The 27,269-nt window shown below is 37.1% G+C and overlaps 1 protein-coding gene across 1 annotated transcript in view; it reads right to left on the bottom strand.

Moving 5' to 3' along the window:
• LOC150089653 (putative G protein-coupled receptor No18) overlaps positions 1 to 27,269 on the bottom strand; it is a 166,359-nt gene that overhangs the window by 1,440 nt on the left and 137,650 nt on the right. The gene's annotated exons all lie outside the window — the stretch shown is intronic.

Raw genomic sequence — 27,269 nt, 5'->3', positions numbered from 1 at the left:
ATTTATTCGTTGGCTCGTTAAGGATAAGGTTCCTTCGATATTCAGACTTCAGATAGTTTTAGAAAAACAACTTCTTGATTTATATACGGGCTTATTGTTATTTAAGTCCTAGTTGAATTCAAAGAATTTTACTTTAGTTTCAGTTTTATATTGAAGAAAGGCTGATTTGGAGCTTGAAACAGTCAGATTAATTTGGTTATAATTTTCAATCAGCGATACTAAAACCATCATAAAACTTATCCATAATAACAAATACATTTTTTATCTTTACAACATCTGTATGCCAGTAATGGACTCTATCCCCAGTGCCACAGTGTGATTGCGTTATTATTTGGATCTTAGTATCTAAACAAATCAAATTCATTTCTCTCCGCCTCCTTTTCAGACAATTAATAAACAGAAACCGAAGAAGCTCGACGCTGATTCAGTTAATCAACGTAACACTCTCATATACTTTCTCCAACATGATATACCCCGATATAATCATTTGTGATAGAGAATTTCAATATTTATAAGTCTCTCTCTTGCTATCTGCCAGTTCAATGCATTTTATATTAAACTGTTTTTGATTGACCTTTACTGTTTTGCTTTTTATTATTATTTTTTCTTTTTATTGATATTTTCATCTTATTCCATATTACTATTCCTGTTCGAGGGGTTGTTAGGTATTCCTCTTTGATACAATTTATAATTTTTCATGATTCTCTTTTTAAAAAAAATTCCTCAAAATATTGACTGAAGGCAGCCGTTTATTTTAAGTTTTTGATGAAATACTATTGCATAAATGCATTCTACCTAGTAAACTTTGTACTGAAGAAAGAAATTTCTTTTTGTCATTTATATTAATTTACGTTGCAGATTTTTTACTTCTGATGCCTCTAAGAACGTTTTGAAGAGAATTGTTAGGAATCAACACTTTTATCTTGACTTATTATGCCATTATGAAATTCTTTTATTGGACTTTTTAAGTGATTTTACACTTGGCAAGTCTCTGTTCTTCTCTAGAGCATCGGAAATTGTCTGGATAACGAGTTCCTGTTAATAGCCCTGGGAATCCATGCTGTGCCAAGTAACGGAGGAAACAAACCATTACACGCTTAATTCTTTTCAAATCCCTGCAGATTGATGGTTCGAAATGGTCCGGAAGCTCAAAAGATTGCTGTTTATTTGGAGATATCATCGCAAACTAACGTTTCTAAGTAATAAATATAGCACGATGCACTTGGAGTAGAAAGATAAGTGTGAAATTTCTGCTTCCAAGGTGTACCAGACACCTTAATTAGGAAAGTTATTTTCCCCATTAAATGAGATGTTTTATGTGAGGCGTTCTCCCAATTCTCTTACAATGATTGGAGTGCTAAAAAAAACAACTAAGGATTGTTCCATGTATACACTTTCCTACAAAAATATTAGAAAATTCAGATAAATGAATTCACCTTCTTTTAGTCGCAATGGTAAGCGAGATACAAGATGTGCACACACAAATGCTGAACAGCCAATTCCTATAGGAGTATGCGCTTTGACATTCCCATATTTTCTGGTGCCCTCTCAAATGAGCCCACTGGTTCTCTACTGAATTCAGATCTGGGGGAATGTTGTGGCCCAAGATTTCCTATATAGTCTTCAATGTTTACTTCTATTTCTCTAATGCATTATTGGAAAATCCCATTACTACCTCGGTTCAATTGCAATACTGCCAAAAGGTCAGAAACAACATCCTTAGATATATCAAATTTTCTTAATCCCTGAAGTATTATAGAAGATTACAGTGAAATTTAAAACATTTCTAACGTGGAAATATCGCCACCAGCGATCTGTAGAAAGTGTGCAGTGCATACAATATCCATTTCTATCACGCAGCACATATCTTGCATGGCTTATTCGGTGGTAAACAACGTGAAAAGGAAATTCGTCAGACCATAAATGAATGTGCTGGTTGTTTGACTTGTTTGACTCAGAAACGAGATGATTAAGTAGTGTAGAATAGGTATGTAGATGCACTGTCGGTTGCTCTGACATGCAATTCTAGTTGTTATGGAGAAACATTCCCTCCAGGATTAAGCGATTTTTCCAGTGTTTGATTTATAGTTTTACCCCATCTAGGGAAAAATCGTCGTCAGTTCCGATCGTGGAGTATCTTCTTTAAGACTGCAGTTGTGTGTCCTTGTCACCTCTGAATTTTCCAGACAGTTCTACTGATTATAGACCATTAATACAGAACCTTAGCTATACACCTTTAATCTAAACTAACAATACATCACTTCTGCTGTTCTCTCTTTGGGGTACCGACAAGCATGCCACTCGTGATCTACCTGAAATTACCTGTTTTTCTAAAGAGCAAATATATTCAACAGAAGGTTCTCACATATTCAGTTGGTTGTTTCTCTAAAATTGCTAATTTCATTGCTCTTTTAATGAAAAAACTTTTAGCAATATCAAAAGATACGCATACAGTGCTGTCAATATTGGATGCATCTTATTGGAGTGCGGATGCTGTTGAAAAGTATTTGTTTGTAATCTTTTTAGTAGGCCAATTAAAAGACATACTTGGAGAGTATTTCTTTTACCCTATCATAAAATCAGGTTTACCAAAGTGGAATACGTATAACTTTCATTGTCGGATGAGTTGAATGAATATTAAGTAGCGATCTCATGATTTATACGGCCGATATGAGAAAAACATATTACGGTTAACGAGAACAACCTCATCCAGCCATGGATAATAAGTTCATAAGTTACACGTGCTGGTCGCTTTGCCTGTTTTTCTGAACGAAAAACCCGAGTTAGTTAGTCTCATCTGAGACTAACTAACTCAGCTAAGGAGTAAACAACGCTCATAAAAGTTCCTTGCGCCATTTATCGGATTCAATCCCGGGCCTTTTTCCACCGGGGATGCCAAAGGATGTATTTTTTCCACCTGAGATGTATTGAAGAGAATTATAAAGTTTTGGCATCGTCTGACTATTTCGCTAGTCGAATAAAATATCGTGTTTTTCTTACAGACAGTTATCAAATAGATAATTCAATACATAAAATTATTATATATTGTTCAATAAGGTGAGTATCCATCGTTTAGCGCATCTAATCTTCAGTGCCATTAATAAACATATTCGTTCTGCCTCTCTGATGCAACAGATGACCCGCTTCCATTTAATGAAGACTGTAAAAGTCACAACATAAACATCCTGTGAATAATTACACTCTGGAATCGTTACCAGAGATGCGAGGCAGCAAAACTGAGTTAATTAGGCAGGGTTGGTGGCATATTACAATGAATTGTGCTTTCATTTAATGGTCGTCCGCACAGAGCGAGGTCTAACTGCTTTTACCTCGACTAATGATATGTCATCAACGATTGTCACTGGATTTCATTTCCGAATTGTAAACAATTAGTTTTATGCCATTTAGGCTGAAAATTCACACTACACTTCATAAATATTTCTAGCTAAAGTACCGAATCTCCGATATTGCTAATTTTGAAATTTAAAAATAAAACAGTCAGTATGAAACCTTCAATAGCATATATGGAATAGCTTAAATTATTGCTATTTATTTCAAAATTACTTAAATTATTTTGAAATAAATGGCAATATTTCAGGTAATTCTAAAACAGTGATTGATTTCTAACAGTAGCACGAGAAGTCAATGATATCTGTTATTATTATTAATTTTATTATTATTTTTTTTTAAAATACAATACAATTTATTTTCATCAAAAGAATTTCTTTACAATAAATTAACTTAAGAACAAGTTGTAATTCTTCACATACAATGGTTTTTCCCATACAAATTTGTTATTTAACAGAAAATAAAATGTAATTACAACACATAGTACATCCCACACTGCAAACATAGATTAGTAATTCAGATGCATATAGTAATTCTAATCTACTGAATCATTAAGTATCAAATTTTCTTATTAGGAATTTTAATTTGGAGATAGGATAATTTCTCCTGAGCCTGAAATCAACACTAGCCAACAAATTGTTTATTATATTTATTGTATGTCTGTCTCCAAATCTATTTAGTACCTTTTAGGGTGGGGCAAAACTTTTTGGTTCTTTAAGTTATGTGAGAAATTCCTTTGCAGATTTAACTCTTCAAAAATAGTGTTTAGATTTTTCAAGATTAAATTTAACTTCCATTTGTGAACTGGATAAAGTATTTTATATTTCAATAAAAATTGCCTTCTCTTATTCAGATCATTCCAAATATTTATTCCCATTAAAAGTCTTAAAATCTTAAGTTGTTTGACCCTTATTTCAGTTATATTTGCTCGTGTCCATACACTTACTAAATAAGTTGGGAGTCCACTAATGCATAATATATAAGGTAACTTTTGTTCTAAGATTTAACTTATTCTTAATGTAGTAAAAAAAAGTACACAGTCATTTTTTTTTTTTGTACAAACTTGTCATATGAACTGCCCAACTTTGACTGTAGTCAATCCATAACCCAAGAACTCAAGGTAAGTGATTTGAAACTTATACCACAGTTTGACATTTGCAATTCTGTAAATTCTTACCATGAAGACATTCATGTTTATGTAATTTAATAGAGGGATGACTATCCAAGATTTGATGAGGAGGTTTAATTACCAAAAATTGTTTTTACAAAGCTGAGTCCTAACTTATTATCATGTAGCCAACTTAAAATGAATGAGACCCTGCTGTAAATCATTAGTCATATCTGTTAAGTTTTTTCCAACTGTGAATAAGACTATATCATCTGCATAAATTTTTATAAAGGATTTTCTTAATTTCTTCGAATATATAATTTATGTAGGTATTGAACATTTATTGACCCTGCATGAGTGCCTTGAGATACTCCTCCCTTATATGATTTTTCCTTTTGTATTTTCTACTTCAACTGTTATTTTCTTTTGGTTAAATAACATCCTAAAAGTTGATTGATTCTTCTCCTAATACATTATATTTCAGTAATTTTTGTTGCAATATTGGGATATCAATTAAGTCATATCTATAAATAAAATCATTAAGTTAGTTGTTTAAATTTAAGTTAAAAGAATCGACTAAATTCTCTAGTCTGTGTGCTCTTACCCTGCTGATATGAGAATAGTTGTTTAGTAGCCCATGTTCATGCATTTGTTAATATGAGAATAATTTTCTATTATCTTATTTATAACAGATTGTATTATTATTGGTCTATAATTGTTAATAGTCATATGGTGATCTCTTTTTATATATATTGGAATTGCCCTAAATGAAACTAAATTTGTTGGATAGCTTCCCGACTCTAACGTCCGTGCTATAAGCCCCACCAAGAGAACAGAGAACTGTTCTTTATTTCTGTTCACTTCGCTTACTGTAACACAGTCCAGTCCATAAGATTTCTTGTTCTTCAACTGTTCTATAATCTTAAGAATCTCAGTATACTGTGAAGTTAAGACTACACAAGGGTTCACTATCTGATGAAGACTATCTTGTTTATTAAAAATATTTTGGCAATAATGAATATAATACCTATTGAGAACTAATTGGCAAACCTATTTGCGCCCTCATATTGTTTTTGTACCAGAAAGCTGCTCTAATATTGTTTTAATTTGATTTGCCCTTGATATTTTCTTCCTTGTACTTACCAGGTTATTTATAATGTTCCATTTATCCTTTTGAGTTATTTGATGGACAAATCCTACACTGCCTGAAGTATTTATCCATTTACACCATTAATTCTTCCATTTCGTTAGTCATCCAACTTATTTCTCCTACTCCTAGAATTTTTGTTGCAAGCTGAGTAATTTACTTTTGTCTCTGTATTAAACCTCGAATTGTTTATCATTTGTACTATCTTATTTGAAAAGACATTTACATTTGTTGTGTAAGATACTTGTTCTTGTATTAACATATCTGTTTTGTTTCAGTTTACCTGATGATAAATAATTTTTCTTCCTAGCATTTGTTAATTTTATATCTTCACATGGATCTTGTTTTGAGTACATATCCACTATTAGTACACATGTTCTGTGATCTGAGAATTGATTTAATATATGTAATAATTAACATACTTCAACTATATATTTGTTATAAAGTGATCTAAACAAGAGTTTACTGTTCTATCACCCACTATCCTTTGTTGCCTAGTTATTTCAAATAAGGTGTTCAAATCCATGATTGTTTAAGATTGCAGAGTATTTGGGCATCACATTATCAGTTTCATTGGTAAGTAGATTAATATTAAAATCTCTTACTAGTATAGTCTTATCAGCCTGTATATCATCCCATTGAAAAATTGTCATCTAATTCTATTAGGAAACTGTTTATAGAATCTGATGGTGGCCTATAAAAAGCACAACCCATGAATGTGTTTTCAGGATCTTCTCCTAATGTCAAACAACAGTTTTCACAAGACTGATTAAAGCGGTAAACCTGTACTGTCTTGACAGCAATCAAATGCTAGGAGGGTTAACAGAATTATAAAAATGAATACAATATTAATATGGGGTAAAATAAAATATACAGAGATCAAGTCAATAATTAATTACAGAAGTTAAGACAGATTAGGTTCGATATAATGCTCTAAATACATTCAGCGTCTGTCCAGAAGAGTGCGGAAATACTGGGAAGACGCTGCAGGCTGACAGGAGAAGGAGCGCATATCATCCTCCAACACAGTAGCCATGTAAAGCGATGGTGACATGAAAGATCTAAAATTGTGCAGGACTGTGTATCAGGTATCAGCTAAAACTTTTGATCTGTAGGCTTTGCCGACGCAAATCGTCTCAGGGTTGATATTCAGGTCGCTGATGAGTCCAATCGTGTTTGCTGGGACTGAGCGAGCTGATTTGGTTGCGGGCAGATCTGATCAAAGATGTTTGCCGGTTAGTTATTCTGTTGTTCTTCGTGGGTAGGATAAGGCTATCGATGTTAGGAGCATCCAGTCTACCCGAAATGAGTTTGGAGAAGGTAATCATGTTGCGAGTGGTGATGATTTGTTTCCAAGGGATCATTCCATGCAGCGAATGTACTATACCCCTATAGATAGTAAGGGGGTATCCTCAATTCTTAGTGAGGGATCGCAGAAGCCATTTGGGTATCACATTATCAGTTTCATTAATAAGTGGGGAATTGATACTCAATCCCCAAGAACTGTCGCAGGTAGGTGGGAGGGCAGAGGACTAGATTTTCGATGTGTAGAGTGGCACCGGTACCACACAAGTTCGGACAAATCTAGTTATTAGTTTCTTATTGCCGTAACCAACCAGTTCCTGTCGAGCAGACCGAAGTTATTAGTTTACTAATTTCTTTATCAAAGAGTAGTTCGAAAAACTACCCAAAACGTTTTGCTATTTGCTTCAAAACAATCATTTCTTTCAAGTTTTCCTGCATATGACATGCGTTTCAGCCACCATATGTTTCTCATTTCTATACAGTTTTTTAAAACACTCGAGGAAATTCTATTAACCATTTTGATAATATAAGTAAATTTATTTATAGAAAATAAGCTGCTGGCTAGACTGCCAAAACTAGAAACTGATCAAACCGTCTAGAAAAACGTCCCTCCAGCCGCTGAGGTTATTAAAATTATTGAACGGATTACTCACTGCACCGACTAAGTCAAAAGAAACTAGCATCCTTCACAGACTGTACATCCTACTCTCTTCATAATGAGAGAGATTTTCATAAAAATTTGTTAGCCGGATTTGACGAATACTGAACGTTGGAAACAAGGTTTAAATTTCTTGAATCCATATTTGCCAAAATAAGCATTTGTCTTATTTATTTTTTTTTTCCAGAAAATCGTTCAAACTGCAGAAAGCATTGGTTAGATCCGTGCGAGAATTGCGTATGTAAAATAACTTGATTCAAATTTAAGAAAAAAACGAGGTTACATTTTCCAGTAACCAAAGAAGTATAAACAAATATTTAAAAATGTTGTTGTCTGCAAGCTTATTTTTGTAAGAAAAAAACTTTTACAGAATGAAAAATTCTATTATTCGAAATGGGAAAACAGAAGTAACCTTTAATAGAGACCATAACGATGAAATAAAAATAGCAGTTTGGTATATACCGTACGACTTCAGCTAACTTTATAGTTATCAAATGCAATCAGAGCTGAAATCTCTGAAAGAATTTTTCGTTTTTGTCAACTAAGTGATGTAGGAAAGTGAAGCAGTAATCTGATTTTTTGTGTGATTCTTTAAGATTTTCTAAGAAAACTTAACTTTGTTCTTTTTTTTTTTTATACGCTAGAAATTAAGATTTCAAAGAAAATCTTTACCGTTTTTGCAATACTGTATTTCGACTTTTTCTGACATTTGAAAATGCAGCGAAATGTTGTAAAAGAACACACGAATTCGTTTCATATTTTGTTTTGGCGTTAAAAACGTTTTTATCGGCGTTATTCCAAACATTTGTAACGAAAAATCGTCATGCGAAAAGAACAAAGATTACAAAAATTTATTCCAGTTTAATTTATCTTCTACTGGACCAAATTTTGCACGGAGCTTCATCTCAGCTCTATACTGGAGGAAAAACTTTCAAACCTCTGAAAATTGCAGTAGTTTTTCCAGTATAGTGGAAAATATGAACATGTGATCGAGGAAATTTTCTCACGTAATAAACGAGATAATGTGAACGTATAGCATATCGTTGGAAAGTTAAGGAATTTAGAAAGAGAAATCGCAAGGTTTTAAGACACAAAAGACTTTCGAAAACGCATCTGGTTTCAAGTCATGTGGTGTTTTTAGATTCAATGCAAGTTTTCTTTACAATTAAACTCTGAAGAGTTGTGCACATTTATGAAAACATTCTTCAACTTGGACATGTCATCAGATCTTTCGATAAATACTACACGTAATGGAACAACTACAGATGGGGTATTTAGTCGAACTTGTCAATGTAAAAATTATATATCCTACTTTAGCCATCACAGACCGATACTTTCAGTAACCGATATGTAATTATTATTAATAAAATAAAAACATTGTTATATTATTATCCATGAATTTTATTAATATCTGAAAATTAAAACGTTTTTAACGTCTGCCGATGACTCTTAAACACGTTAAAATATGCTAGCCGCAGGACACGTTATGTACCTGCTACAGAATTTAATTTTCAGTTTCTTAAACTGAGAAAATGCATGAGTCTATCTTAGCAGTAATAAATTAAGCTAGCTACGTAGTAGTCCCAGTACTCCTTTTTTATTGAAAGGACGAATATAAGACATAAATACAATGACTAAGGGTATAATGATCACAATTCAAGTAAAGCAACAGATAGTAGTAGACTGTTTTTTGGTGCTTTTTGGGTGTTTTTACTGCATCACAGGTTGAAATTAATGAGTAAAATATGCAGTAAGGGTCCTTTTCGAGTGGAATTCGATTATCTTAGATAGCTATTTTAATTTTTATGAGGTAGAACTTGGAAACAGAGCGAAATATTTTTCTATATATCGTTTTCTGAATATTACACATTCTTATAAACGAAAATTACACCGATTTCCTTCTTTTTCAACGTAATTTCTCAACAAGAAAAATCATGGAATTTTGCATTTTTCTGCTGAAAAACAGATAGGAAGTTGTACCCCTTATAGTTTGCCATTTAATTAAAAGAAAGCCAAGAATTCTTATAAAACTTATTTGTTGGTGTATTTTTTTAAAAGTGCGTGGTGAATATCTACTGAATCCATAATCCAATTTGGATTTCAACTAAACTGATCATACTTAAAATAAAAAAAAGAAAGAAATTAAAGGGTAAATCAAATTCTGATAGTCTTGTCAATTTCGTACTCATAAACCTCTCCAGCTTTCAGACCACTTCTAAAAGATAATCCCATCTAATAGGGAAGAAAATGCTTTCCAAATACAATGATTCAAATAATTGAGGATGCGTTGATAGAAGTTGCAAACACTGAGAAGGAGAGATCTTAAGAAGAAACTGTCATTACAAAGAATAATAAAAGTCGTGTGATTAAAGTGTACTGGTTTTGTTGAAAAACGTTTTTCTCTTTATAAAAATAGCGCACAAAAAGTACCAATCACGCAATAAAGTCACCATTCACTACCGACGAAAGGTTTTCTTCGGATTATTTCATTATGCAAACAAAATGTTCTGGAGACAAGCGACCTGTACATTTTTTTTATTTTACATCACTGTTATAATGAAAAATGCTCGCCATAATGCATTACAGGTTTCTTTCTCTTTCTGTGTATGTGTCTGTTACATGCTCTTTCTTTTTAGTTCTCACACTTAAATGGATAAAAACCTCATTATGACAATGGCAGAGGTAAATTATACAGGGTGTTTCAAAATTGTACGGAAAATGTCGGAACATATTCTGTAGCTAAAAAATAAGAAAAAGTTCTCGTAAACAGATCTCCAAAGCCTTTATTTCCGAGATATTAAGCAGTAATTAAAAATTACAAAGCGTAAAAATAAACTGAAACAAATCTACAAAATGAAAACATCAAACTGTTGTTCAAAGTGATCTCCATTTGATTCAATTACACGTTCAGCGATACAAATACGCGATTCCTTGGCATCTCCGATCGTTTCAGAACTACAGTGGCGGGCAAAAAAACTGCATCACCTTAAAAAAAGTAGCATTTGTAGTAAACTTGGATATTGTTTGATTATGGTCATTCTGTTTGTCGCGAAGCAAAGGTATTGCGTCAGATAACGCTTCTATTGCATCAGACAGTAATTGCAAGGTATTGCATTAGCCATTTCAATAAATACGGCATTGGAAGGGTGTATACACACTCATTAATATCCTGTTTTGCGGAGGTTTAAGCATGGCTCCATATGTTAGGTTGACACCAAGAAAAAAGTATAGCTGTTGCTCTAACTCAGGAAGGGCTTTCTACGCGTGCTTATCGTTGATAAAATAAGCTGCCACCAGTCAACAGTATCCCGGGTGCGAATTAAAGCGTGAAACCGGTATGAGGTATTGAGGGTCTAGCGGCTCCTGGGATTTCTCCCATCTCCGCGAATGTTCTATGTATCGGTGACAGTACCCTGTCAAAGCCAGAGATTTAGAAGTGTGTGGGTCATGAGTAGTGTTATATGTTGTGCCCATTGTTTATCCGGCTTATTGGCCGCCAGGCCCCTAATGGGACCCGACGTTGCCCATACCTCGCCACGTGGAGCTAGCCGGGTGTTACCATTGAGTCAATTGTACTCTGGCAGGTCCAGCCACTTACTTTCCTGGGATTTTAGTGGCTAGGACCTAAAATAAAATTGGAACGACCGCGGTTGATTTTAAATCACTTACATTAAAGCACTAATATGGGGTTTGACGCTGAAAGCCTGTTTCTAAAGTGCCTAAAAGGTTGGGCGAAATTTTTTGGTGTATTTTAAATTTGGACGTGTAGGGCTATACGCTGTGCAAGAAAAAGTGCTGGGAGGGGAGAGTGAAGGCTGGGGGGTGAAATAGGAAGAAGAGGGTCGATAGAGTAGGTGACCCCCAATTTTTCAGTGAGGCATGCCCATGCCCCACCAGAGGGAAGAAATGGTGTGGCAGGGAAGAGAGGCGACAGCAAGCCGTCACCTCTATTCCCTGCCGGTAGTGGGAGTAAAAGAATTGCACTGCACAAGAGAGTGCAGAGCATAGAGCCAATATGGCTCCGTTGAGGCAGCAACTTGGAGTTTCTCTATCTTCGTTGGTCTTCTCTGTCATTGATAGCCATATTTTTCCTCAGCTATGAACACTGGTCAGGTCCATTGTTGGTCTGTTAGCTATGGCTGTGGTTCTCTTCATCATGGGAAGATCCGCAGCTCCATGGGGTTAATCTTGCGATCGCTGGTTTTAGATGATTAGTAGTAAGCAGGTTCCTGGGCGAGGTTCTCCTTGAGTCCTCTCCACGCGTGTTCTGTGTCTCTTTTTTTTTTTTTTTATCTTCTTCTGTAGATGGCTATCAGTGTTTTACGCCTACCAAATAGTTTTTGGGCATATTCCTTTAGCTCCCTGTATTCCTCAAGTGAGTCCAATAGATGTGATTCCAAGTTCTTGGGGAGGTAGTGTATTGCAGTGATCAGTCTGCACCTGAGGTCCTCATAATGGGTGCAATCATACATAATGTGCTCCCAGCACTCAAGCTCCCCACAGGCACATCTCGGATCCACCTCAATCCCCAGCGCTGCCAGCTTGGCTTTAAAGGCCCCGTGACCAGTTAATAAATAGGTGGTGTATAAGCCAGATTGAAACCAAGTTGGGGGACTGGGGTACATCCTGTCGATGTTCGGAATGAATTTCCTGGTGATATTTCCCTTATTTGAGTTGGCCCAACGCTCCTGCCAAACTTGCATCAGGTGTTTTTGCAGCCATGTCTTTTCATTTTTTTGTGGTGCATTAACGTCCACAGTATAGCCATGGTATGTACAAGGTATTCCTTTCTCTATGTGGTAGTTCATTCCCCTACGCATTATCTCTAAGTCAAGGGGAAGAGCTCCGGCCAAGACCTGCAGCGCGTGGGTACTGGTTGTCCTACAAGCACGTGTAACTGTCAGTAGGATTGTTCTTTGCGTTGCATCAAGGATGCGTCGGTTTACTACAGTTCCTGTTTTGGAAAACCATATTGCTGAGGCGTAAGTGATGATCGGTAGGAAGGTTGTTTTATAAAACAATGACAGGGTGCGTTGGTTTAACCCCCAGTCCCGCCTGACGATCCTAGCCACCAATCCAGAGTATCTTTTGATTTTGGCTCTGATATAAGTTAGATGGTGTTTAAAGGTAAGATTACCATCCAGTACAAAGGGTACTAGGAAAGTTTTGCAATATGACGCAACAATGAATCACAGGAAGCTGCTTGTTGCTGCATGTTGAGACATGTTCATACGTGCATAGTAGCCGCCGCGCCAAGTCGATGGGCTCAGTTATTCATTAGTAGTGAGAGTGTAAAGTGCTTGCGATGGCATCGTGGTCACGAAATGAGATGAGGACAGTTTTGCGTTATAATTTCGTGCGTGGTTTAACCATAGACCAGTGCTTAGAAGAAATGACTCTTGCACTAGATGATGATTGTCCACATCGTACAACGATATTCAGGTGGTATAGAGAATTCCAAAGGGGAAATTTCACTCTGGAGGATTCTGAGAGGCCGGGAAGGCCACGAACGTCAGTTACGGAGGAAAACGTTACTGCTGTGAGGAAAATACTTGACGAAAACAGGCGAGTGACCTACCAACAGATAGAGGATACTTTGGGCCTAAATGCACCAGCAATTCGTTCGATTCTGCAAGATCATTTGCACGTGAAGAAACTTTGTTCTCTCTGGGTGCCGCATCAACTGACTGAAGAGCAGATGACACGACGTGTGACTTGGTGCCGGGAGATGTTTAAAAAGTTTGATAAGGGACAATCTCGGTATGTGAACAACATCGTGACAGGTGATGAGACTTGGCTGTACTATTAATATCTGCCGACCAAGGCTCAAAACAAAGTTTGGGTCTTTGATGATGACGACACACCCGTAATTGTAAGAAAATCCCGATCTGTAAAGAAGAAAATGATAGCTGTATTTTTCAAATCGAGTGGAATTGTGGAACGTGTCGTTTTGGACACGCAGAAGACAGTCACAGCTAAGTGGTATACTGAACAATGCCTGCCTAAAGTCATTGGATCTATGAAGAACCTGCGGCCAAAGTCAAGAATGGACACCTGGTACCTCCATCACGAAAATGCTCCAGCTCACCGCGCCAAAGCCTGCACCGAATATTTGACCACGACAGGACTGAAACTTCTCGAGCACCTTCCCTACAGTCCAGACCTTGCTCCTTGCGACTTTGCACCGTTCCCGCATGTGAAAATGAAGCTAAAAGGGAGGCGGTTTTCCAGTGATGAGGACCTTCTATGGGCTTGGGACAACGAGTGTGCTTTACTCCCTAGTGAAACTTGGCAGAACTGGTTTAAAGATTGGTTTCGGAGGATGGAGAGGTGTATTGAATGTAGAGGAAATTACTTTGAAAAAATTAAATAAACAAAGCTGTATTGCAAAACTTTCCTAGTACCCTTTGTATAACTCCTAAATATTTTAACTGGGTCACTAATTTTATTGTGGTAGGTCCCACCTTTATTTGTGGCGGTCTACGTATATCAAGCTTGCCTTTTAGCAGGACGGAGGACGTCTTTGTTGTTGATTACGTCAGGCAGTGGGTTCTGGTCCAGTTTTGCAATATCAGCATTGCCTGATTGGCCTTTTCCTCTAGCTGGGCCCGGCTATCTGCAGCAATGGTGAGGACCAAATCATCAGCAAAGGCCTGGGAGCGCACATCACCGAGGTGCAAAACCAAGAACCCATCCAAAACCATATTCCACAGGAGCGGCCCCAGAACAGAACCCTGGGGACAGCCCCTGTGGACATCACGATTCACTCTACCATAAGGTGCTTCCACGATGATGCGTCTCTCGGAGAGATATGACCTAATTATGGAGTATAAGTTGATCGGCACTTGTGCCAGCCTTAGTCTTGCCAGTACGCTCGGCCACCAAATGGTGTCGAACGCCCCAGCGAAGTCAACGGAGATGGCTAGAAGATATTTATTATTGCAGTTTGCTAATTCCGATAGGTTACGCAAGGCTTCCACAGTAGACGAACCCTTCTTGAATCCGTATTGTGAAACCGGTAATGGGAAGAGAAGACCTGGATCAGGCCGTAAGAGTGACTACGTCTTCCCAAAATCGATATTTGAAACGGCTGTGCCTTCGTAATCGCCATACTAGTGCTCCTGATCTAAAACTGGATTTTGAGATAGCCTCTGGTGTTGAAACAAGTGCACGAACTATCCAAAGGCTGCTTTCGCAATGTGGTCTGCATGCCTGTCGGCCCAAGAAGAAGCCTTTGTTGACCCAATAAATGAGGAAGAAGCGACTTGCTTGGGCTAAAACGCATGTTTCATGGACAAAAGAGCAATGGGACACCATCTTTTCTGACGAATCGAAATTCAACCTGCATGGCTCGGATGAGAAGCAATATGTCAGAAGAAATTCGGAGGCATGTCATCCTGACTGCATAACACTGTAAAGTTCCCCGCTGGTCAGATGGGCTCGGTATGCATAACAAGCAAAGGGGTGGGGCGAATTAAGTTTATTAACGGAACGGTGAATGCAGAAACCTACCTGCTATCCCAAGGTCGCGGTTCGAATCCGGCCTCGGGCTTGGATCAGACTAGAGAATGCATAAACCTTAGGAGGTGCGATATGGCCACAGAAGCCAATGCGCTAACAAAAAAAAAAAAACAAAAAAAAAAACACTGCTATCTTGGAGAAGTGCCTGAAACCCGTTATTAGGGATCACCACACAGACTTCCAAAACTGCATTTTTTTTCAATCGGACTCAGCACCTTGCCACACAGCAAAATTGGTAAGTTTTATTCTATTTAGATTTAACGATGAGATTGTCTTGTCTCACAACGCTTAAAACATACTTACACCAATATTTTTCCTCGTTTTTCTCCCTTAATCATACCTCAGAAATGCTGGCATTACAGTGTTGGACTGGACCGGCAGTAGCGCAGATTTGAACCCTATTGAAAATTGCTGGTAGATAATGTCGTCTAAAATTGCTCAGAAGAAGCCAACAACTTGTCATTTCAGTTTGTACACGTAAATGATTACCATTTGTATGATTTGTCATATTTCCATTAATTACGCATTGTATCCTTTGGGAAGATATTTATGGCAATTAGGTATATTAGGCGGGGTCTTTATTGGATTTCATTCAGATATATATATATATATATATAACAAAGAGGAGATTTATTAGTTCCCACTTGTGTTTCTGCGCCGTTCATTTCATATGGCACAAGGCTTCATTTCGCATTTCAGTTCGTGGTAGGATGACCAATTTCGGGTTCCACCGCCATTCCAGTGGATGTGGTAGACCATCTCGCAAGGCTTGTTTGTCAGACGCTTTTGGCTGGATTTTGTTCCTTGTCGTTTGTGACTGTGCGTGTACGCCCTTAAGATCTAGGATGGGAGGCGGACTGTATTTTGCATGATAATGACTACTAGATTTTTATCTTGGATACAAGAGTTGATATTTGACGTGTTTAAATAAATAAATATTCATTTATTGCAAATACAGCAAGCCCATCACAGCACATGGCTAGGGGCAGGTAATATATAATTTTATGTCATTCCCTTTGTATTGTACAATACAAAGGGAATGACATAAAATAATCCAATATATGTACATAACAGATTTCATACAGACATTAACAATGACTAGGAATTATAGTTATGTTTAGCATTCTTTGTTAATGCATTTTAATTAGACTTATTACCATCACAATAAAAGAATTTAAAGTGCGCATTTGGGATTCTAGATTAGTATGCTAGATGGCTCAACGTGACAGGGGTGTTATATCTGCACAGTGTTGTAAATAGGCGGCAGGGATACCAGAAGGTTAGCTATAACTGCCTAGTTTAATAAATAAAAAGAATGTTCCCGTTGTGTGGTAATATGCACAGAATAAATTATGAATTTCATGTAATCTACAAAAATCAATCTAAGAGTGTCGGGTTGGGTGATCGCAGTGACCATTGTACAAGGCTGTTCCGATCAATCCATTGATTATTGTATGCCATATTTAAAAAATCAGACTCATTGCGAGAAAAGTGGAATGTTTTACATCGTTGCACATATCTGCCGATTTTCAAGAGGTATGTCTTCCAATTAATTTTTCAAATTATTCCATAGAAAATGCAGGTATGCCATTCTTGAAAGCCTTGCTTGTAAAGCAAAAAATAAGGAAGAATAAAATAGTCCCTAAGAACACTACACAGAACATTTAAGGAAAATATATGCCGATAATAAGTATTTGAATGGTGTGTGGATTTTTCTCTACCCAGATGCGAGTGTTTGATTCCAGAAATCCATTTCTTGTAAAACATGATTGATCTGTAAACAGAAAATGGCTGAAAATTTGAGGATCACGCGTGCATTGTAAAATGAGCCACTGACAAGTTTCCGATTTTATTCATATCTTGTGACAACAGTTATTGTGCAGACATACTGTGAAATGGATACAGTTGTTGTTCGTGTAATATGTTCCATTCTCTTGTAGATAAAACATCTAACATGACAACTTCTGTTATTGCGGAAGGAGATATTTTTATAGCACGGAGTAGTTTCTCAACAAAGTAACGCAGCTCATCGAAATCTCCCTGTACCAGCATGTGCTCGTAATGGTTTCAGCGTATCTGTTTCCCTACATCTTCTCTCCTCAGTAGCAAACGATTTGCGACTGGCTGAGTTGGAAATTTTTCAGCGTATCTACTAACAGCAGCTACAGAATTATTATTACCCTCACCCTAAATTAAAATCATATCAGGTAACTCGGCAAAAGAAAACAGATTTGTAATGTCTTCCCTAATATTAGGTTAACGCCGGACTGTACATCTGGTGGGCAGCACAGTTGATATAATAAGTCCTCCCCACACAGAGTGAAATGACCTTCGAATCCTGTCAATGACTCCATAAATTTTTATGGAAGATTTTCACAACCTGGCAAAGTTAGTCAGTCTCGGGCAACGGTAGCATGGTTTTTCTCCCGGAAACTTGGGTTTTTCATCCAGCGAACCGACTACAGAGAGCGCACATAATTGCACACGCAGTGTATATACGGCGCTATATGGCCTAAGTTGCTGATGGCCCTAAAATCGTACAACAAGCAACAAATATCTGATAGAGACATTTATGTCTCTATCAGATATTTGTTGCTTGTTCAGATATTTGTTGCTTGATGTCTCTAAATATCTGATAGAGACATTTGTCTCTATCAGATATTTGTTGCTTGTTCAGATATTTGTTGCTTGATGTCTCTAAATATCTGATAGAGACATTTATGTCTCTATCAGATATTTGTTGCTTGTTCAGATATTTGTTGCTTGATGTCTCTAAATATCTGATAGAGACATTTATGTCTCTATCAGATATAGTTAGCTTGAAAAAAATATATATATACCGATAATATTCTATTCCATCACTATTTTATCTTCAACTTTTTCTAAAATATAAAAGTTGTGGCATCATAAAATTCACCCAAGAATTAATTACATTATTCCTCTTCTTTTTACGTAATTAGAAGCAGCAAACAGTGAGGAGAGTATTTTATATATTGGAAAAAGTTTTTAAAAGAATTAAAAGTTAAAATAAAGAAGTGAAAGAAATAAACTGCAGTGAGATGTTAACATTCAAGATCTTTCTTTTCTATTGCTATAATCGAAAATTTCGTATATTTCCTGATAACACGAATAACCCGAGGATATTATTAAAGTTCACTAGATAAAATAACGCCCTTAACGCATTAGTTACAGAAGTTTGATTTAAAACTTTTGGGAAAGCCCTAAGAGATTTTAGATGGGGCAACTGTTAGTGCAAGCTCAAGGCACACGCTCTTTCAAAGAGGGGGGGGGGGTACTTCTGATTTCAGAATCAGCAAGATTTCGGAGGTAAGTGAATACAGTCGGTTGTAAACTGCTGTACTCTGACACGCTCTGTTTTAATAAAAATGATTCCTTATGCCTTCATATGATTTTGAAATTCTGAGAGACATCAATAGACATAAACTACACAATCTAGATACAGTTATCAGTAGAATTACGAGAGTTCGACTTTTTTTTTTTTTTTGCGTCTTCCTTCAAACTAATTTACTTTAATAAACTGATTTAGTATTTGTTTTTAGTGGTTATTATAAGTTTATCACTAGTTTACTCGACTAGTTCCCCTACTGAGTCTTGAACCTTTTCTGGATTTTCTATAACTCTGGCTTTATGGATCAATAATGATTTCTTTGACGTACTTTGATCATTATCCCATTTGAAATTACCCTTGGACGTGACTTCCATCCTCAATGTGACCTCATATCCTCAAGATCTCTCTCAATCTGTACTGAGCCTCTTGTTATGGCGATTCTTCCTAGATGTGGCGTTTACTGCATGCTTCTTTTAGTGCTTTACTTTACAATCCTGTAGGAACTGGTTATGGATATGACTTCATCTACCTAATCACTGTCTTCGTTGTGGCGTTAGTACTTTTTTTCTGACTGTGTGGAACATTTGTTATCAATTCTCTTAATGGGTGATGGGATTTATGCTGGTCTTGCTCTGTGCCTTGTACACTACTAGCAATTCAGGATATTTATTTTCCTGCTGATCCCTGGTTGTGCTAGAGGCCTGACAATTCGGGGCTGTTTGTAAGCGCAGTAAGAAGTTTTATTTCAGTAGCGGCCCGCCACCTAGTAAGAACGACGGGAATCAGCTTTCTGGTAATACCTTTTACACGATTGCTAACAACACTTCATCGACATAACACTATGCACAGTATACGCACAATACTTGTGACTGAGTTAGCAGTTTAATTACAGTAAAATTTACAAGGTAGACATGAGCTACTCTGGCACCTTCACGACAGAGATACATGCATATACACTGCTCGACAAACTTAAGAGAACAAAATGTTTTTTTGTGAACAGTGTCGCTCAAGAAGAATATTTGACATCATAGGCATTGTGGCATGCAAGTTCCGAGTATCCAATAGAAATCGGTCTATCACCTTACAGAGCCGCACATTATGAAAATTATTCATGCCTATAAAAATCTTTAATAGGCATGAATAAATCTGCATGTCAGGGTTGCTACCACATCACTTTATTTCCTGTGTTTTTTTTTTTTTATTGCTCGGGGGGATTTTTTGTTTGTACTTTGTTGCGGCCTCCAGAGTTTCTGCTATACGCCGTATGCTCGGTGGGATAGCCACATTTTCAGTAGTACTCAGGATCGTCGTTGGATGACTTGAACCCTCGCAGGCGAAGGTGGCACATTTGCTAAATGTGTCACACATTTAGCAAACGTGCTTGGCACTATGGAGGAACCATTACAAGAAGAGCTGGCAAAGTCGCTCGAGGGCTACGTTAACCAGAACGGACGGCTATCTGGCTCAAACAGCAAGGGAAAAAAAATCCATACAATGTATTGTCATCAACTATCTCTTCAAGTTGCTGCGACCACAGGTGGAAACATTTCCAACCCGTACTGTGTTAAGAAGGCTCACTTCAAGTGGACTCTACGCAGAAAGCCAGTGGTTTGTATCCCATTAACCCCACCTAAATCCTATTTCCTTTCCTTGAATACCTTGGGGCCCCCAGACTTGCCTGATAGCCCCAGTAAGTCTATTTTTTGGTGGTTGATCCTGGCTGCCTCCACCTGGCTTGGGATAGGAGACAAGGTGCGGGAACCAGGTGTCTTTTCCCCTGGGTGCGAAATGCCAGGTGCCGGCATTCAACACAACCCACACATACTGTACATACTTACATATACACACATTTTCCGGCATTGGCGTTATGTCTTGTCAGATGCATCAGTGGCTTATAGAGGAAACCCTGGAGACCGCCGTACAATACACAAATACTTTAAAATCCCTTTAACCACAGCGTATAGGGGAAACCCTGCAGGCCGCAACAAAGTACAAAAAACCCCATTAAACAAAGCAAAAAGCAGAGCTCGTCGAAACTGGTGCTATGAATATGTAACTTGGAGCCTGGCAACTGGGTGCTTTTCTCTTCTCTGAGTCCCGTTTTAGCCTACAAATATATTCTAGACGTTATTTCATCTGGAGACAGGAATGCGGTATCATCCCTCCAACGTCAGGGAAAGGGACACTTACGGTGGAGGCAGCGTTCTCGTATTGGGCTAATGATCAACGGCCGCAATCCTCTTCATGTTTTTAATAAGGTACCGTAAGTGCGTAGAGGTACCGAGAAAAGATCCTCGAATCCTATGGGCGACGTCTTAAGGGTGCTTTTGGCCTAGATTTTCTTTTCATGCAGGACAACTCCACTGCACAGACCTCAAGTGTTGGAGGAATATCTTGAAAATGAAGATATCCAACAACTGCTGTGGCCAGCACGATTACCAAACTCAAATTCGATCGTGCATGTGTGGGACGCCCTTCGGAATCGCATTGCAGACCGATAAACGACTCCTCAGTCACTTGGTGAGCTTAGGTCTGTGCTGGTGGAAGAATGGGATTTATTGACACAGAATATTATAGACACCCTTATATCGAGCATGGTTCACTACTTTCAGGCCTGTTTTGCCGTTGAAGGGTTTCGAACATCTTGTATCGACTTCTGTAATGTGACTTTGTTTTAGTAATTCCTATACAATCCTTGTACTGTTCGAAGTTTCTCGCATTTCATCGTTATTCTATGGTACACCACCATACAAAAAAAGTTTGTCTGGCTTCATTGCAAGCTGCACGAGTTACACCAGTTTTCTAAGTGTTTTTTGTTAATTTGAGTTGAACAGTATTTGTCATTTTGTAACCATTAAATAGTACAGTTTGACACCCTTAAATAGTACAGTTTGACACCCTCTATATACAGGGCGTTTCAAAAGTAAGTGGGAAAAAACTAGTATTCATTCTAGAGTCCGAGGTAAGAAACAAGTTATATAAACACGTCCGATTCTGAACAGCGCTATGGTTGATTGCATTTACAAATATGGCTGAACATAATGATAAAAAAATAATAAAAGTAGCAAAATAACAATAAACGAACACTTACCTAGTATGAATATACACTTTAGAAGTATCTGCTTATTATTGTTTATTTTTTATCATTGAAAAGCCCCGTGGCCATTGTTTTTTAAATTCAGACAGCTGTAGCACTGTAATCGATCAGAACAGAGCCCACGTTCAACTTTTTTCTTATGTTGGATCCTAGAATACGTCCAAGAATTTTCTACAATTTTAAACAACTTTATATAATGTAACATGATAGTATCGAAACATTTTGTTATTTTTTAGTTTTCGCATCACTGGATTCCAGTTGCGTTGAAAAATTCAACGGTGGTATCCACTTTTCTCAGACATATTTTTCTAAGGCTCGGACTAATCCATGCGTATAATTGGAATGTATATTTAACATAAAAAAGGTAACCCGAAGTGATTTAGCTGAGAAACTATAGTAGAATGTGGACTAATGAACTTGTCAGAGCATTTCTTCTTTATCCGTTGGAACTTTACGTTAGCAGTGCTGCATCTGACAACTTTCAAGACTCCCAGCTGGGAATTCATGGTCGTTAGCTCTTTGTTACAGTCTTCCTTGTGACAGTGCGTGTCATCAGCAAGTTGACACACAGCGGTATTAAAGTTCGAAATGCCCAGTCAAGTTCCTGAAGATTAAATGTTTATCAACCGAAAAAGTTTTGTCACAATTGTTCTAATTGTCGAGGTACTCGCAAAGAAATTTGGCTTCGTATGATGACTCATCGGCACATAAATGCTCATTACCAGTATATTTATGACACACGAACGCCATTAGGGATATAAAAATTCTCTATAGAAAGGGGCATTCTTTAAAAAAGAGATTCTGCTTAAACACACACGCAATGAAGTCAGATAGGAGACAAACGTAGGCACTTTTATACAAACGAAATAACTTGATATACTTGAAGTACGTTTTATGGACATTTATTGTGATAATCTTGACAGAAAATAACAATATGAAGAAATCTGTTAAAGTTAAAACAGTCAGTAATTTCCAAGTTAGTTGTATAGGTTGTATTAATTCTTTTTATCATTTATCCCCGGCCGAAGAACTTGAATAGGAATAACTCACGTGGAAAAATCTTTTATAGTCATAGGAGTTTATAGAGTATCATTTTGATAAAAATGCATTCATTAACCATATTTAGATGTCATGTGGGCTTGAAACACTCAACTTAAATCCTATTCTATCCATCTAAAATTGAACTACATACTCAAATAAAGCGATTAACGAAAAATACAAAAAAATCTGAAGTGTGTGCAGGCTGATTTTTCACAATGTGTAGGCCAAAAAAAAAATCTGAAAAATCTCAACGAAACGTTCTTTGCACCATAAAGATTGGTTAACTTCAGCCCCGCCCAAAGAGGATTTCAGATATTCCTCGAATTATCGAACCACCAGAGTTCTCAAAATGAGTTTCAGGTGGTGATGTGTTGTTCAAGGTAAACAACGTTAGAAAACAACTTGGATATACTTTTTAAATAAAGCAAATGTGAATTGGAGTAAAACTAATATGATAAAGGTCAAGATACATTAAGGCTAAATAACACTTCGCATTGTGAGAAAGTACAACAATAAATAGCCAAATTTCACACGAAATTATTGTTCTAGATGGTTTACAATTGATACAGGTCCAATAGGAAAAACACAGGCTAACATGTATGAATAGGTTATTCACAACAACTTGATGGTCGTCTAGACGTTAGATCCAATGAATCGTGTCCCTATATATAAGGGAATTCAGGAGAATGTGCTAGTCTTAAAGTACCATTGCGAATAGGTTTTACGTCAGCTTTTGGAAAGATCGAAGCCATTTGATCAGGGAAATCTTTTAACGAGCGGGATAATGGAGATGGCGACGTCTCAGTTTCATAATTGTTGGGCTGTGCCCCATCGTCACAGCCGAATAATTCTTTTTTGGGGAAAGATAGGCTGTTCAGGATCTTATATTTGTATATTTTGTCCATTCATTTTTTTAGTTGCAATGTAGTTAACGCCTGAAGTGTTCATTTGAGTTGGAAGAAACGTGTCGTTTAGCGCAAGCGTCTTATTAATCGACTGATAATATTGATGGACCCTGAAGTTGACAAGTTGAAATCAATCATTACATAGTTCCCAGAAGATAGGAGTCTCAGTTATTCCACTGAACACTTTGACTGTGAATGTCAGCCGCCATTCTGCAAAAATGATCAATCTGTTAATGCCAAGGGAATGCGCCATCTGGAATTTTTTTTTTTTTTTTTTATGTTGAAAGTTATATACAGCTGCTTAGCGAACCACCGTGGGTCTTCTTAATTGTAGTCAAGGCAGTGAAGGAACAAAATTTCCGTTCCATCTAAAAAGGCCTTAGTATGTAGCTCAGTAAATTTATTGTCTGACGATTATTGAATCACTTGCATATTGTAGTTGCTTCTTAGTGGTCCGTCTGAGTTCGCGAAACCTTTTGGTTATTCGATGTATTTGGGCAGCGAACGTGAGTTTAGAATTAAATGTTATTCATAGGTCAGTGTGGTATGTGACTACTACTATTTACAAGTTTTATATAGGAAGATGGAGACTTAAGTAGGGAGATTCTTCATGGACCATCTCGAATGATTTTGATGGTTAATGCTTGAAGTTATTCAGACAGTCTGTTGATTTATTAATTTCGATCAGAGGAGATGGTTGATGTCAGTACCTTGACAATTGGACAAATTCTCATCAAGAATTTGAGATCACCTCAATTGGTGTTGTGGTTCCTTTGCAGAAATGAAATGTTTCTCACTACGATTAGTAATCGGAGCGGTTATTCCCTTGAGGTACTCCTTTACAAATTTTCTAGAACAAGTATCTTGATTTTGTTGGATACAATTTCTTAGAGCTACCTTAGTGAAAGTAGCATTAAGGAACCATCACCCTTGATAGAGAAGTAATTCTCGAATAGGTAGATTAGAGCAGTGATATTGACAACTTCGAATTGCACTTGCTGTTCGACATACGTAGCTGTTATTTCCTGTCACATTTTAATGCCGAGAGAGACCGCAGGATCTGGGTAGTACTTATCATTGGGAGGATCACATTTTCAAAACTTTAAAGCAGACTAGATGCAGTTGCAATATTTGGGAACTGGTTAATATCAGTAGCTCCTGGCTATTTGGGGAGTGTCCTCGCTAGACGGGGATTGTGTTCAGTCCGGATTCTATTGTTTTATCACAATTATTGTCTCCATTATATAGGCGCATATGTACTTGATTAAATTTTGACCAAGGTCCGTGAGTGATATTTGTAGGAAGAGTGTTGAAAGCGTGAATAAACTGCTTCGTCCTCTTATTTTCGCCAGGACTTCAATGTAGGTACTATTCAAAGGAGTTCAAATTATTCCGTGGAAATAGTTTGAACTCCAGTCAAGCTACATTTGTGGGTCGAGTTTATTACGATCAGTTATTGTTGCTATAGAATGGTTTCGCCACTAGCAATAGACTTTAGATGTGATTGATTTCATTCTTTTAAACACTACTCGAGCACAAGAGTGGTAGATGACTTTCATCAACCGGTGAAATACCACCACTTTGCTTATTGGAGGCTTGAAGTGGTGAAACCCATGTTTAGTCTCTAGAGCAAAATTTCCGGCATCCCCCTCCCCCCATACTTCTCCTTCAACCCATGCACGGTACTAAGTACTATAGGTTTTGATACCTTTCGTGTTTGGGGTTTTCATAAAAAAAAAAAAAAAAAAAAGAGAACTGAATTAACTTCCGGTGTTCCCAAGAACTTTCATCTGAGATGGATTTGTTTATTTCTGTAACATTAGTTGAGCGCTGTAGTCCACCATGCTACTGTGCAAGCAGAAATATTCATGATCATTGTTTCTGATTGGTCTGCGATTTTTCGGATCCATGCAGCTAGGAGATCAATCCCAGCTCATAATCACAACCAAGGTATGCCACGGGAGTGAAGATGGGAGGAGCTAGCACATGTACTATTCAAATTTCGTGCTTCAATACAACTCGAAAAAAAAAAAAAACAACTTTGGTGGAATGATTTTTTTCTTTCTTTTCTATGCCACTGGAGATTTGGAAGTTTGGGGTAGAGCGGCACGTATTCAATGTGTAGTTATTGGAATGCAAATAGAATTTCTTCCTGATATCTACCAGTGTTGTAAATTCTATTCACAGAATATGGCCTACAAATGCCTTATATTTTTGTTTTTAATTTTGAAAGTAATATTAAGTAATCTGCGAGGAGAACTATTTCCTGTGTGACAATGCTAATGTATAATTGAAAGGAGCTGACACGCTTTCTGGATCTGTTACTTTTTGTTCCCTGTGATGAAGCAACCTTTTTTGAGAGGAGTTTGAATCCAAATGACATCAGCATACCTATTGGAGAATCATTGTCGTCTGAGCAGGGCGAACCGCAGCACAATGATTGATCGTCTGCCTTACCGATGAGCGAAGTGCTTCGATCATAAGTTGATTATATTGAGTACAGAATAAATTACGCTGATAATATTCATTGAGCTGTTGCGGTACTGATCTCATACTGAAAACTGCTGATATGACTCATGAATAATTCACGATATTCAAAAAAATCAATTTAAAAATTAATTTTTTTATCGCACGTTATCTGTTGAAAAAGCTTTCTACAGAATCTATTCCACTTACTTCTCAAGTAAAGTATTTGCTTTGTTTTGTATTTTACGCGTGCGTATTCTTAATTTATAATTAAAAATAAAAGCATCTAATAATAAATTTAAATCCGGCTGGTTGTTAAAATCGTTGGAAGAATTCCATTTGTCCCATTAAAAATAATTCTTCAGCCTGTAATTCTGGACTCTCATTGTAAAAAAAAAAAAAACTGATGGTCAGACATATCTGGGGCGGTTCTCATTAAATAGTTGTGTATTTTATCTGAGAGTGAAATACACTTTGACGCCATTTGGCCAGTTAATCGATAACCAGCTGTAAACCATTCTAAATTTGAATATCGTCGCTGGGAAGTTGTTTAGGAATGGTAATTTCAGAAGTCAATTAATTATGTAGGTCATTAAATATGATTTATGTTATTAAAAAATTAATTAATAACGAACGAAACAAAGAATCGTCTGATTGAAAAATTAATGTAGTTGCCCATTACAGCACTCGCAATCTGCGATCCATCGCAAGGCATAATAATTTTGTTACTTTTAACGCCAACCTTCTAGTTGCATTAGTATTTCATATTTCTCAGCACGGTATATTGCTATGAGTACACAGGTTTATTTTCTGAATTTTTTCTAATTATAACTTTGCTAAAACCATGTCTCTCAGAAGACCTGAAGCCCGCCTTGCTAGATAAGCAGCGTGCCTTCAGAAAATGGGTTTCTGGAACCACACATGATTTTATTAACTTTAAAAAGAAGTGTGCATTTTTTTTTTCTCAAGCAAACGGCATGCCTACAATAGACATATAGCTAACAAATTAGTGTGCTCGAAGCGGCCATTTGCAAAGCACCACAGGGATATTCAGATGGATGAGAGCCTCTTCATCGAATGGGCGGACAATACTCTTGGTGAGAGTACCGTAAATGAGGAACCTGATCGTCCCCTCTCCATCCCTTTACGTGATTTGACTCCCCTGTCTACTCTTAATATCACGAAGGAAAATCCGATGAAAGTTATCAACTACCAAACAAAGCTATCGTCAGGCCTTGATGAATTTCCCTTATTTATCATTAAAATATGCTGTCTTCAATGTGGATGTTCTTTTACATATGTTCAAGAAAATTTTGCGAACATC

The sequence above is a fragment of the Mastigoproctus giganteus genome, chromosome 2, assembly GCF_048544385.1.
Source record: "Mastigoproctus giganteus isolate SK-2022 chromosome 2, ASM4854438v1, whole genome shotgun sequence".
NCBI lineage: Eukaryota > Metazoa > Arthropoda > Arachnida > Uropygi > Thelyphonidae > Mastigoproctus > Mastigoproctus giganteus.
Note: the sequence above shows the minus strand (reverse complement) of the source record. Positions and strands in the feature narration are given on the sequence as shown.